Genomic DNA, 14,030 nt, shown 5'->3' on the forward strand with positions numbered 1-14,030 from the left:
CAGAATTTCTATGAGAAGTAGAACCAGGAATAGGACCCCAACACATGCAATGGTGTGGGGGGAATTCTTGAGAAACTATAACAGGGGGAGACCAAAGGTAAGTCCTCTGATTTTAACTGATAAAAGCAGAATGAAATAAAAAGATTTGAGGGACAGGGCACTACACACTGGTGCTACTCAAGCAAACAGATTTCATTTTCAAATGGAACCTCACGAAGTATCTGTACCTTCAGCATGCCTTCGGTTGACCTGGAACTGATTTTTGTAAGAGCTAAAGATGAACTCATCGGCCAACTTGCATTTCTGCTTTGGGAGGCAAAATATACAACAAGAGACTTATGTCTACAAGGCCCGACTACCGAATGGCCCGTAGGAGATCATGGCCACGGTGTCTAGAAGCATGCAAGCATCATCATCTCCGAAAACAAACTTTAAAACACCAGTTCAAGAAGAGAAATGCACAATAGAAATTCCATTAAGACAGATCATCAGAAGCCCAGAGAACTTGCGCCTTGGAGCAATATGAATGTCTGACCAATACAAAAGCAATGTGATCAATTTAAAATGGAATATGTGGCTCTATTCCAGACAATTCCCAGACAAACAAAACACTGAGTTTCATATAAAATTCTAATCTTGACTAAGAACTTTATCTTAGTAATGCATGCCCTGTCCGATAATCAAGTCTGAAAAAGCTAGGTAAAAGGGAATATATTTCTTGATGAAATAGGGGCATGGGACCAAATAACACAAGGGAATAAAATTGCTTCTAACAATCTATTTAAAGATTCCATTAAGTAATGCTCATTCGTTTTGAATCTTGATAATGGAGCTACATATGAGTTCCACATGAATATAGAATGATTAAGAACAATGCTGTCAGACAATAAGTATTAAAGCAGGTTATGCTTGTGGAAAACAGATAAGAGACCTTTGGTGAAACAGAAGCACCGACACTGAGTATACACACTGGGTATTCTATGAGAGGGAGGCTCTGGTTGAATGGAGATCTAAAACACAAAACGGAGCTGTGAATAGGGACAGCCATGTGTGTAATTTTTGTCTGGACAAATTGGCTGATTAAAGCTGTTAGATATTGTGATGATACAAAAGGGGAGCTGGTGAGAAAATTCACGAAGCTCAAATGAATAATAAAACTGGAAGTGAACAAAGATTATAACATCACTGCAAAAAACAGAGCTAATCATCGTGTTCTTTGTGTCCATGGCAACTTTTATCTTAGCATTTCAAAGCCTTTTACAGAATTACTGAATCATGACTTTTATGGTTGCAAGTGACCACAAAGATAATCTAGTGCAAACACATACACAGGCTTCTGTCTCCTCTACAACATCTCTCCCACACAGCCATACAATTGATTGGAACACTCTGGTAATCTCATTTCCCCCTGAGTTCACCATTTCAGATCCATATAAAGAAGGTCTAAAATATTTTCACTCATCATTTTCTTTGCATTGAAGCATATAGCAAAATTTCTCATCAGTCAGAGCTGTAAACTGGTGGGTAGGGCAAGAAAACAGGAGAACAAGAGAAGACCACGAAATCTGTAAGATAGAAAATATGTTAAGTGGTGACTGACTTTGCAGATCTGAGGAAGTTTGGTATCTAAGTCTATTGGATGTTAGAATATTAAGAGCCAAAAGAAAGGAAGACCTTTCTCAGCTCAGGATCCTCAAAGGTCTCAGAAATTGTAATAATTCTGAAAGTGAAGTACAGATTGTGGTTATAAACCTGCAGGGGAGGGGGCTGAAATTCTGTATGAGGAGAAGCCAGACCTCCACAATCCTTCCCCCTCCTGTAGAGCTGAACAATCATCCCACATAGAATATTCATGTATTTAATATTGTATTGAGGGCCCGCTATGTGCCAGGCATTGTTCTAGGAACTGTTGCTATGGAAATGAACAAAACACAAAAACCTCTGCCCTCAGAGAGCTTATATTCAAAGAAGTGAAGGAAGGAAGGGAGAAAGGAAGGAAATAAAGCACAATTGGAAATAAATCACAGAAGAAAAAATAAAGCAGAAATGAAAAACAAGAGAATAGTATGAAATATCTCTATCAATTGTAATATGATATGAAAATATCCAAGATTTTTGTTGGTGACAAAGTAACAGGTATCATTGACTTCATCGTGGTTTTTGCTTATTCATAATTAAATAAAACATGCTAATGCTAAAGATGCTAGTAACAATATTTAATTTTTTTAACCATTCAAAGTTACAGACCCCTTATTTTCTATTCACTGATCTCAGGTTAAGAACTAAGGATCTCTGCTCTAAGGAGGTCCCTGAGGTAGAGAGATTAAGGGGCCAGCTTACCCATCCCCAAATTGATAAGATGTACTATACTTCTAAGTTCTTTCTGTAGAGTTTAAAACATCCCTGGAGAAATAGGATTCTTTTGATGAAGTCTGGAAGCTTTAAATATTCTGAGGTTATGTTGGGTTAATCAATAGAGAACTAGATATTTCCAGGATCACGTTCATTAAAACTCAAAAACCATACAGTCTCCTGGAACTGACCTGCTTCCCCATTGATCTGTGATTCTGCCCTTAGAAGAGAGCCCCTGCAGGATCGCTGTGGGCTGATACAACTCCCACACGTACCTTGTAGTGGCACCAGGCTAGCTCTGGTCACAGCTTTCCGGACCAGAAGAACATTTATTTGCACATCAAGGTATTTAAGGAGAAATAAAATTAACTTTCTTTTTTATCTATTGGGAAGATTCTGGATCTGGGCCAGTTTTCATTTGTAAATATCAGGCCGCCATCGTAACCCACATAATATTAGACATGACATAATAAATAGTCATTTTGGGGAGATGTTTAATGTTGTTACATGGGAAGTGCAGAGGCCCTGCCACAATGGGTGACCTGCTTTCTGCCTAGGATGTCGGGACACCCACCTATTGTCTCTGTGCAGTTAAAATAATTGCAAACATCCTACCCACAATGCATCAGACCTTCTGTGATCTGGCCCCTGTTGACTCCTCCAATCTCACTTTGGACCACAAGCCCTCTTCTTCACTGCATCAAGCCACAATGGCCTTCTTTTTGTTCCTCAAACAGATCGCATTTTCCCACCCAGAGCCACTTCTTTTACTGTTCCATTTCTTGGACTATTCTTTAATGTGTCAACTGGACTGGTCTGAGGGGTGACCAGATAGCTGATAGAACATGATTAAGGATGGCTCTGGAAGAGATTCATCTTTGAGTCAGTAGTTTAAGTAAAGAAGATTGCCTTCACAAGTGGACATCATCCATCCAGTGAGGGCCGGAATAGGACAAAATGATGACAAGCATATTTGCTCTCTTGCTTGACTTAGCACATCCATCTTCTGCCCCTGCACATGGGGGCCCCTGGTTTGCAGGCCTTGAGACTCAGACAGAACTCATACCAAAAACTCCACTGGCTATCAAGCCTTCAGGTTTGCACTGACATTACACCAGTAGCTTTCCTGGGTATCCAGCTTGCAAATGGCTGATTGTGGGACCTCTCAGCCTCTATAATTGTGTTAGACAATCCTTCATAATAAATATCTATCTTTCTATCTATCTATCTATCTATCCATCCATCTTATTGGATCTGTTTCTCTGGAAACCCTAAAACCCCTTTTCTCATCATTCAGGTTTTAGCTATCACTATCATGAGGAGGCCTTCCCTCCTCACTAAACTAAGGCTACTCCATCCCCAGGCCCCCTATGTATCACATTACCTTACTTCACAAGCTTCAGAGCACCAATCTTGTATGAAATTCTATTTCTTGGCTTACCTTCCCTGTCTTCTCCATGAGAACAAGGGCCTTATTGATCTTTCCTACTGCCATATCCCCAGCTATCAGAAGAGCACCCAGCACAGAGTAAGCACTTAGTATATATGTGAGTGGTTCAAGTTAATGTTAAGTAACTTGAGTAAGTAATGTTAACTGTACTTACTTACAATGAGTCAGTGGTGTTGCCTGTTGACCAAATTCTTATAGTTAAACCATGAATCTGACATGAAAGGTCAGCACATGGGTTCACAGCCCCAGAAGGAAACTCCTTTCTGGAACTAAAGTATACTAGGAACACTCAAGACATTTTATTCTGTACCATTTAGTTAGATCATCAGCCATCCCCTCCTACCATGGGAAGGTGGGAGCAAGAAGACACAGTAGAATTACATTCTAAACTATAATATAAATACATTAATTTGATAGAGAAAAATGCCATTTATACACTGACATACACTCAGAATCAGAAGATATAGAATACACATAACTTTCGAAGGCAGGCAGACTCAGGTTCACACCACAATTCTTCCATCTGTTTCATGGACTGAATTATGCCCTCCACCTAGACCCAAATGTTGAAGCCCCATCCCACACCCCTACCCCATGACCATATTTGGAGAGAAGACAATTGAGGAGGAAATGAAGCTTAAATGGGGACATAAGGGTAAGGCCGTAATCCCCTGGTACTGGCGTCCTTTTCGGAACAGAAAGAGACAGCAGATATCTCTCTCCATGAACACACAGAAGTGACCATCAGACAGCCAAGAAGAGGGGTCTCGCCAGAAACCAGTGCTGCTGGCACCTTGGTCTTGGACTTTGATCCTCCAAAACCTCCAAAAAAGAAATTTCTGTTGTTTAGGCCCCTGCATCTGGGGCGATTTGTTACAGCAGCCAAAGATGACTAATTCAACCTCTAAGCACTGTGGCTTTGCACAAGTTATTAAACTTTCTAATCTTAAAAAGCTATAAAACCAAGAAAATAAACCTTATTTTGCCCAACAAACTTGGGTTGTTGGGAGGCCTAGGGATAGTTTTATGTGGTTTCAAAATAGGTACGCAGAGGTCATTATGGAGCCCACGGCGGCATGCAAGTCCACACTGATCACTGAAGGTATTTGTCTACAAAAACCCAATTGCATGTTATTCCCATAGGTCACTTGCATCACCTGCCTGGGCCTCTGTTTCCTCATAAGTAAAAAGGGGAAATTGGCCTACATTATTTAAAAGACCCTTCTGAGTTGAGGTTTCTATGGCCTACTCCACCTTGAAATACAAGGCTACTGGCACACTGTTTGTGTATATCTGCTTTGGGGATGTTTCCAGAAGAAGACAAAGATCTGCATAGACTAACCCATCCTCTCTCCTACCTGACCCCCCCTGACCCCACCTTCTGATCAGCTGCACACATTTAGCTACCCAGAGTCAGCAGTACAGTCTGAAGCAAGGAAATCAGGAAAAGTTTATGGCTTCCAACATCCCCAGGACTGTAGTCTCTCAGCAAGACAGCCAGTTCTAGAACTGCGGACTGCAGGGTGATATCAGCATATAGCTCTTGGGCTTCGGTTTCCTTTGTGGTGGGGAGGGTACTGTCAGGGCGATAACTTAACTTTCACGGCTCAGATCACCATCATTGCACCGGAAAACCTGTTTTGATATAATTGAGCCCACCCCTATGTGAACTCAGCGCTGAACACACAGAAGATTTAGATTGTGTCAGATCCCAATGGTGCATGCACAGAGTCCCAGTGCCTGGGAAAGGCTTACGGAGGGTTTATGGGTGCTTACATCTCAATCCTGAGTGCGTGACAAAAGAGAAGGGCCGGATTTGCTGTGCGTGTTCACTAAAATACCCCGAAGGATCTGCTTTCCTCTTCTGAAAATAAGATGGTGTTAACTTGGTTTTTGGGGGTTTTTTCTGAAGGCTTGAACTTGCTCATGAAGCATTTGGTCAGACAGCCAGAAGGATTTGTGTCCTTTCTGATAAAACACAGAAGCAGGTCCTATGCCCTGCGGAAGTTTCCAGTCTTCTCTTGATGTGATCTCAAGTCAAAAGTGTGACAATATGAAAAAGCACATTTGGTCCCTAACATGTTCCTATTTTTGAAGCTTCCAACAGCATGTCCAAAATGGCTTCTCATGTTTATTATGTTCATTTTTCTTAAATCAATTCAATGTAAAGAATATTTTGTCCCTCATCTTAACCCAAATAAAATTCATGTTGTATCACAATTATTGAAATAACATTTAACTTAAATACTGTAATCCTTGTGTATTTATTTGTCCTGTGTGTACATAGGTCAAATGTTTATTAAGAACATGCAGGTTTTATTTCTTTCACAAAATGATACCACTTCCTAGACTCTTTCCCTTGAATGACTGTAAAGCAAGAAAAAAAGATTCATTGGCATAAAAACTCTAACTGTAGATATATATATCAAAGTGAGTTTCATTATAAAAAGTAACATTGTTCATGGTACAAAGCTTTAGACAATAGAAAAGCATAAAATAGAAAGTAAAACTTGATTCATTCACCTCCCCATTTCTATTTCAACTCTCCAGTAATAACAATTGTAAAAAGTTTTTTGTGTATCTTCTCAGAATTTTGTTAAGCAAACACAGCTATGTTTATATGTATATAAATATATACAAATATACATGTATAAGAATGCATGTATATTTATATACACACATGGGTGTATGTATATGTACATACTACATATATCTATATTAATTAATGTTCAAAAATATGCTAGAGGACAATCATATAAACTAATTTATAGAACTCAGAAATAAGGTCCTGCCATTTTTTAAATCATGGCTGGATTTCCTCAAAGAAAAGAAATCAGATATTGCAATAGAAACTATTGTTCTATCTAATATATATAATAGCTACTTGTTATTTATTATTTATTTGCCAGTGCCTAGCACTAACAACACTAATCACATATATTATCTCATTGAAACCTCACAGTAACTCTGCAGGATATATGTTATCCAGATTTTACAGGTAAAGAATGACAGCTTAGTGAATTTTAATAACTTGTCCAAGATGAAACAGTGAGTGCAGGACTGCAGAGCCAACAATTTAATGATTATACATTTTTCCTAGATTTGTAACCTTGAAAACAAATGATAAATAAAATACACATTCCCTGGGAGGGTATGAGGAGACCAAAAAATATACTACTTGCTAGTATAAGGGCAGAGAGAAAAGAATTTTTGCCCACATAGATATTTATTCAATAGATTGAAAAAAATAGTTTTTTAAAATAAATTGTACCATGCGATTCCCAAGCACCTCCCCCAGGGGGCAGCAGAGTTGCAAACTGAAAGGCTTTGAAGCTGGTAAGTGATGTTTTTCAACTTTGGGACTCCCCCTTTTCCAAATGCCCACTTCCTCTTCAACTCCCATTTCCCTGTTCCCATTCCTTGAACTGAAGAAAGCCAGCAGCCCTTGCTGACCTCTTTCCCCTGTACTGCTGTAGGGCAAAGAGGATGCTGCTACAGTATCCAGTTCTCCTTCTCAGGCAATCATGTCACCGGTCCTCCTCAATCTCCACCCAGCCCCAGGCTCCTTCTTCCCTTCTGCCCAGCCACCCCCTTGCCAGCTCATTGCATATCCTTGTACACGGCCCCATCCCATGCTAGGTAATCTGAAATGATAAGTCTATGCAGAAATTCAGGGCTACTGAAGGGTTAACTACTCCTGAAGGAGGAGCATTACCTTTGCCTTTTTATGTAGGCTCCTGAGATACCTTTAGGTCAGCTCCAACACGTAATAACTTGGATGCCATCACTCCAGTCCTTAAAAGAATAAATAGATAATGTTCTCTGACCCCACCCCCACTCTCTAGGGGAAAAGTCTTCAGCAGGGGCAATACTGAAATCTTAACACTCCTGGGAGAAGAAAGTTCTTCTCTACTTCAGCTTTTCTAGTTCATCTAAAAGGTAGGGAATATCTATAGTCAAGGGGTGACAGGGCTTCCAAGCTATAGGTTTGAAATGCTGCAGACAGGAAAAGGAATAGGGGGCAGGGAGGAAGAGGGAGATGCTACCACCGTGGAGAAGGGCCACACATACTGTAAAAGTTACACCCTCAAGACACAGGCCCACTAAAAGGCTGAGACTTAATCAGAAATTTATAGAAGGGTCGTTGTCTCTTCCACATGGGACCAGCCCACCGGCAAGCCTCAGTATAATCACAGTGGATAAAGCTGAAAAGGCTGCCATACACGGACGCTTCCTCAGAAGCAATACAGAGGACATAACAAACAAGGACACTACATGAATTTAAATTGCTGCCTATAATTACCACAAACATTAAACACAGCCCAATGCCTGGCCAGATTAACACAAACTCTCACACTGAAGCTTGTGTTAATCTCAATAGTTACCTCAGTAAGTATTACCCAGGCAACATACCCAACTTCAACTAAAAGTTACGAAGGATGTCACAAGATGAAAAAAGGCACACTCTGAAGAGACAAAGCAATCCTCAGAACCAGGTTCGAGTATGACATGGAATTATAAACAAGGGCTTCAAAATAACTGTGATTAACATGGTAAAGGCTCTAATGGAAAAGGTGGTCAACAGTCCAAACTAGCAATGTCAGCAGACACGTGGGAACCCTAAGAAAGTACCAAAAGGAAACGCTAAAAATCAAAAACACAGTGACATACATGAAGAATGCCTTTGACCGGCTCCTCACTGGACTTGACACAGCTAAAGAAACAATCAGTGAACCTGAAGACAGGTCAATAGAAGCTTCCCAAACGGACATACAAAAGGGAGGGGGGAGGGAGGAAGGGAGAGAAACAAACAGAATAGAACATCTAAGAACTTGGGCACAATATTAAAAAGAATAATATGCATGTAATTAGAACACCAGGAGCAGAAGAACAGATAGAACAGAAGAAATAACTGAAGAATGAACAAGAACTCTCCAAAATTAATGACAGACACCAGACCTCTCCCTGGAGAAGCTCCGTGCTCCAGGAGGATGGCCCTACTTGTATGTCTTTAATTCCCCCAGGCGAATCCCTTGGTCCCTGGTAATGAAGCTGGTTTTAAGGGGAGGAAAAGGTGTCTGTATTAGTTTCTCGTGACTACTTTAACAAATCATTTTATGCCACAAACTTGGTGGCATAAAATAATACAAACTAATTATAGCTCTGAAGGTCAGAAGTCTAAAACTAGGCAGGGTAGCAGCTCCTTCTGTAGACTCATGGAGAGAATCGGCTTTCTTGTCTTTCCTAGCTTTGGGAGGCCTTTTGCATTCCTTGGTTCATATCCCTTTCTCCAAACCACTCCAACCTCTTGCTTCCATCATCACATTGCCTACTTCTCTTCTGTAGTCAAATCTCCCTCTCTCTCTGTCTCTCTCCCCCCCACCCCCCTTCCTCTTTTTGTCTTTCATAAGTATAATTACATTTAGGGCCTATCTGAATAATCCAAGATAATATAATTTCCCCATTTTAAGATCCTTAACTTAATCATATCTGCAAAGTCCCTTTTGCCATACAAGGAAACATTCACAGGTTCCAGAAATCAGTACCTGGGTATCTTTGGAGGTTATTATTTAGCCTAACAAGGTACCCTTTAAGATTTAATCAAAGGAGGGAAAACAAAATGGCCACAATATAGTTTCACGGACCTGGCATTCATGCACAGGGCTGAAAATTATTATGAAGCTTGATACAAAACTTCACATTAGTTACTAAGGATGCTAAAGAATTCTGAGACAAAATTTACCCAAAGCCTTCCAGTTAGGCAATGCGCACACATAAGAAATGTTGGTACATGCTTGCCCCCTTTGTTTTACAAAAATGAAGAAGTCAGCTGTCATAGTCCTTTTTAATTGCATCCAGTTCTGTAGACACTAATTGCAAAATAGATGCAGTCTTACAAATTTGCAACATTAACTCATAGGAAGGGCTTTGATTATCTTCCAACTTGAAGGTTTATCTTTGAAAAGGGGAAAACACAGTTTATTTTCCCATGGAAGTTGGCAGGGTTTGCCTTCTTTCAGTAAAACAATAAGCTTGAACTTTTAAGAATTTATTTTAGAACATAAGATGTTTTTGATATCTATCCCTGTCACCCTAGGTGATGGGCCCTGTTATTATTAAAAAGAGGCCTGGGAAAATGAAGAGTAGATGGTTTGTTTTTATTGAGGGGGTAGGGAGAGAAATGAGAGGTCACTGGGCTAGACATAGACAGACATGAAGTTTATGACATTTGAACTCCTACCACGGCACCAACCAAGAAGAAGGAATGCCAGCTGAAAACCAGCCTCGTACCCTTAACGCGTGTATCTATTGCTATCAGCCCTGAACATGTAGAAAAATTATCATAAGAAAATAAACATGGTATTAGTCTTGGTTCAGTATTCTTACATTTCTGGACTTTCTTTTGGTACTGCAGTTTCTATAATTACTCTGAAATATTTTTTTAATCACATTCATGGGGATGGGCAGTTAGAAAGTTCCAAAAGTAGCCACTGTAGAGAGGAGAAGCTTGCCTCTGGAGACAGGGGTAGAGATGGTGATGGGAACTGAGGTTTGGAGGATCAGGGTAACCAGCAGCTGGGTCCCACAAGGTAAAAAGTGTCTTCTTTTCATTCACCTTTTCTAAATTGCATATGTCTCCTCTCATTTGACTACTTCCTCCTTTCGCTTCCCCTCCCTTCCCTTCCTTCCATCTCTCTCCCTCTCGATTTCTCTCTCTCTCCACACACACGTGCACATGTGCACATGCACGCCTCTGTCTTCCCAAACTTCCTTCACTCCCACAGCTGCAAGTTTACTTTCTAGCTGGATAATTCCAAATCTATCGTCCCAGCCGCACTCTCCTCTCCCACGTAAATTCCATTTCGGAAATGGAAGAGGCTTTTCCTGCCTCTGCAAGAAAGCATGAACAAAATGTGTTTCCTCAAACGCTTCCTTATCAAGTTATCTTATGAAAACCTTTGAAGTTGGTATTAAAGCCTATATTTCCCTAATGGAGAAAAAGAAGCTAGGACTCTGCTCTTCTCTTTTTCTGCTTGTCTGCCATAAGCACCACCACAGTGCCTTTTTTGTAATAACGCGGTCAATTGATTTGGCCGATTTTAATTGATTTGGCTTATTTCCAAGGAAATAAGTGGGAAAAATATCATAGAGCTTATGCTAAAAAATAAATGGGGCCTAAACAGGTGCCACCATCTCACCAGTGCCCCACCTCATCGCATTAGCCCAGGCTGGAGCCTCACTGCTGGGAGCACTTAAAGCTAACGACCCTGTCACTCCATGTCCTCATAAAACAGAGCATGGTGGCGGCACCACTAATAATAAATGCAGTCAGGCAACAGCTAATTGACAGGTGAAAGATGAACTGGAAGTTTTAGGGCATTCTGCAAACTTGCCCAGACCAATATGAAGCAGCAACAAAGTTTTCAGAGATCAATAGTTTTCAATATATCAAGGATCCATCCTTTACCTTCTGGACTTCTGGCTGCTTGCTTCTAGAAGTGGCACTTTAGAAGACTCTCTCCTGTAGAATGCCAACTCACATATAAAGAATGAGTCTAGCCAGGTCCCTCTGCCCTGATAAGCTCCTCCAGCCACCTTGGGAGACTGACAGGTGTGGCGCAGACTTCAGCTCAAGTCCCAAACCTCAAGTCTACATACCACGACTCGATGTGCTGGCACTAAACCCTGGCTCCGAGAAACTTCCCTCGTGCAGATGCCAGGTCAAGCCCATGCTGGCAGGCAGCGCGTGTTTCTGTTGGCTTGGCCTCCTCGGAGGCAGATTGCCTGTCACAGAGGGACTGTTGATTTTATGGCAGACCCAAATAAGCCACAGGGCCCAGACCCACCTCATGCATTTAAAGCAGGCTGAGTGCCAGGTAAGACTTCTGTGGCGGAAGTAATGCGAACAGCCATGGACACCCACCATCAAGTCTTGGAAGACAGCCAGGCAACTGTAAAAATAAAAAAGCTTCTTAAACCAAAAAGTTATACAGAAACATTTTCATAGTTTATTCCTTCTCCACAAAAGGGCTGAGAAATGAAACAGAACACCATTACAAGAAGGTAATCTCTGTCTCTAGGAAATGGGTGCTCCATGTCATGGTCCCAAGTTACTCAAAACCCCACTCTGTGCCAATAACGGTATCAAGAGCATTTTCCAATTTAACCCTCATAAAACCCTGTGACATCGTAACTGCTTTTGCTCTCATTCTGTAACTGAAGAAGCTGATGTTTGAAGGTCACATGGCTGGCGATAGACTTTGTGTTCTTAACCTCTCTACAATACTGCCTCTTAACCACCTACCACCTTTTAGAAAAATAGAATACTAAATGTCATAAAAATATAGGAAGCTACAACTGTAAAGAAAAAGACAAGCAGTAGTTCAACCTTATAGGAGTGTTAAGATAGTTCTGGCTCACTAGTATGTCCTTGGGGCTGGGCACATAGTGGGGATGTAATGCATTCTGGTTTTAAATGAGCATCAGAAAGCGGCTAGGGGATGGTGGGTTCCAAACTGTTGATAAGAGCTTCACTTTTCTAGCGGGAGTGTTTTTATAACTACAGAATAGAACACCTCTGAGAGAATGCTGCTGCCTTTGAATACATTTAGCTGTGTCCCATATCAGCATCCCTCCTTTTCCGTCTCCAAGCCACCCATCAGCACAAGCTTCTTCCACTTTCTCATCACTCAAAGGAAGCATTCAACAGTTCCACCATACACCCTCCTCCAGGAATAATGTTCATTTCTAAGCAGGCTCAAGTTATAACCTAAACAGTAGGTCCCTCCTTATCTGCAGCAGATATGTTCCAAGATGCCCATAGGATGTAAATAGTACCAAACCCTAGGTGCGCTGTGTTGTTTTCACTTAATGAAAGCACTTACGGCTTCCCTTGGCATATCCAAACGTGCCAGCATCAGTGCTCTTGAACATGAGCCCTGTGATATCACAACCATCTATCGGATAACCTGGACGACTACTAAGTGACTCATGGATGGGTGGTATATACAACACAAATATGCGGGGCAAAGAAATGATTCACGTCTCTGGCAGGGAGGAATTGCAAAGACTTGGGATTTCATCATGCTACTCAGATAGCATGCAATTTAAAAGATGAATTGTTTATTTCTGGAATTTTCCATTTAATATTTCCAAACTGCTGTTGCCTGTGGGTTACTGAAACTGTGGATGGTAAAATTGCAGATAAGGGAGGACTGCTGCGCTAGTCCTCAGAATGCCAATTATGCCCCTTGATTATTCAGTCCTGTTGGAGCCATTTGCACTATGAAAACTGGACCTATGTGAGCAATGCCTGTACTGGGTGATCTGTCACTCCACACAGCAATGAAGTGTAGATTTTGTCCTTCGACCCGACTCCATGTTGGGGCCTTTGCATTGGTGCTGGGTGCCTATAGGGTAGTGGTAGAGGCTGTGCTCCCCGTTGGAGGAGGGCATCGAGCCAGGGCTGGAGTCTACGTTTCAGTCATGTAGAAGCTAAAGGAGAGGCCCTGAGCCTCTTCCTCACAGAAGCAGAGATATGCCAGTCCCCAACAGTAGGGAGAGCAAAGCTCCGTCTGCCAGCAATGGCGAGAGCACACACATGTGAAAGGTGGGGACCTGCACAGACATCTTTCTAAGGGCTCTGATTGACAGAAAGAGAGTGGGGTGGAGGGCGGAGTGGCAATTGAGCTTCCTGCTCATGTGGCTATCCAGAGGAATCTTGGCTCTCTCAAATTAAGTAGAATGACTTTTCAGGTTTTATCCAGGGTGATGATGTTACCGACATCATCCACACTCCTTTTCATCCTGGCCAGATAAGGTGAATTGATGATGTTAGCAAAAATACTTTGGAATTCTTGGAACTCCCTGGATTGAATTCAAAATCATTACTCCCTGGATTGAAATTCAAAATCATTATTTTTTAGGTAATGATTTTTTGGATCTGGAGTCTGAAGCATCTCCCTTTCTGAATTATACCAGGAAGGAGTTGGAACAAGTAAGGAACAGGTGAGGAGGGAAGTGGTAATTTATTACAATTTTCAGAATATGCTTCTCTGTGAAAATCACATTTGAATTGAGGCGGGGATGATGAAGAGTGCCTCACCAACGAAAAATTCAGGATAACAGCATTTGAGGCAGAGGGATAGAGGCAGAATGAGAGAAGGGGAGGAGAGCATGGGATGAGACTGGTGAGCTAGCCAGAAATTGATCATTGGGACCTTTGAGG

General features: G+C 41.4%; 1 long non-coding RNA gene across 1 annotated transcript in view; it reads right to left on the reverse strand.

Annotated features, from left to right (window-relative positions):
• LOC123478927 (uncharacterized) overlaps nucleotides 1–14,030 on the reverse strand; it is a 158,903-nt gene that overhangs the window by 74,556 nt on the left and 70,317 nt on the right. Inside the window, exon 2 of the long non-coding RNA XR_011651297.1 lies at nucleotides 11,650–11,754. This is a non-coding gene — a long non-coding RNA (uncharacterized lncRNA). The remainder of the gene's footprint in view (nucleotides 1–11,649; nucleotides 11,755–14,030) is intronic.

The sequence above is a fragment of the Desmodus rotundus genome, chromosome 5 (assembly GCF_022682495.2).
Source record: "Desmodus rotundus isolate HL8 chromosome 5, HLdesRot8A.1, whole genome shotgun sequence".
Taxonomy (NCBI): domain Eukaryota; kingdom Metazoa; phylum Chordata; class Mammalia; order Chiroptera; family Phyllostomidae; genus Desmodus; species Desmodus rotundus.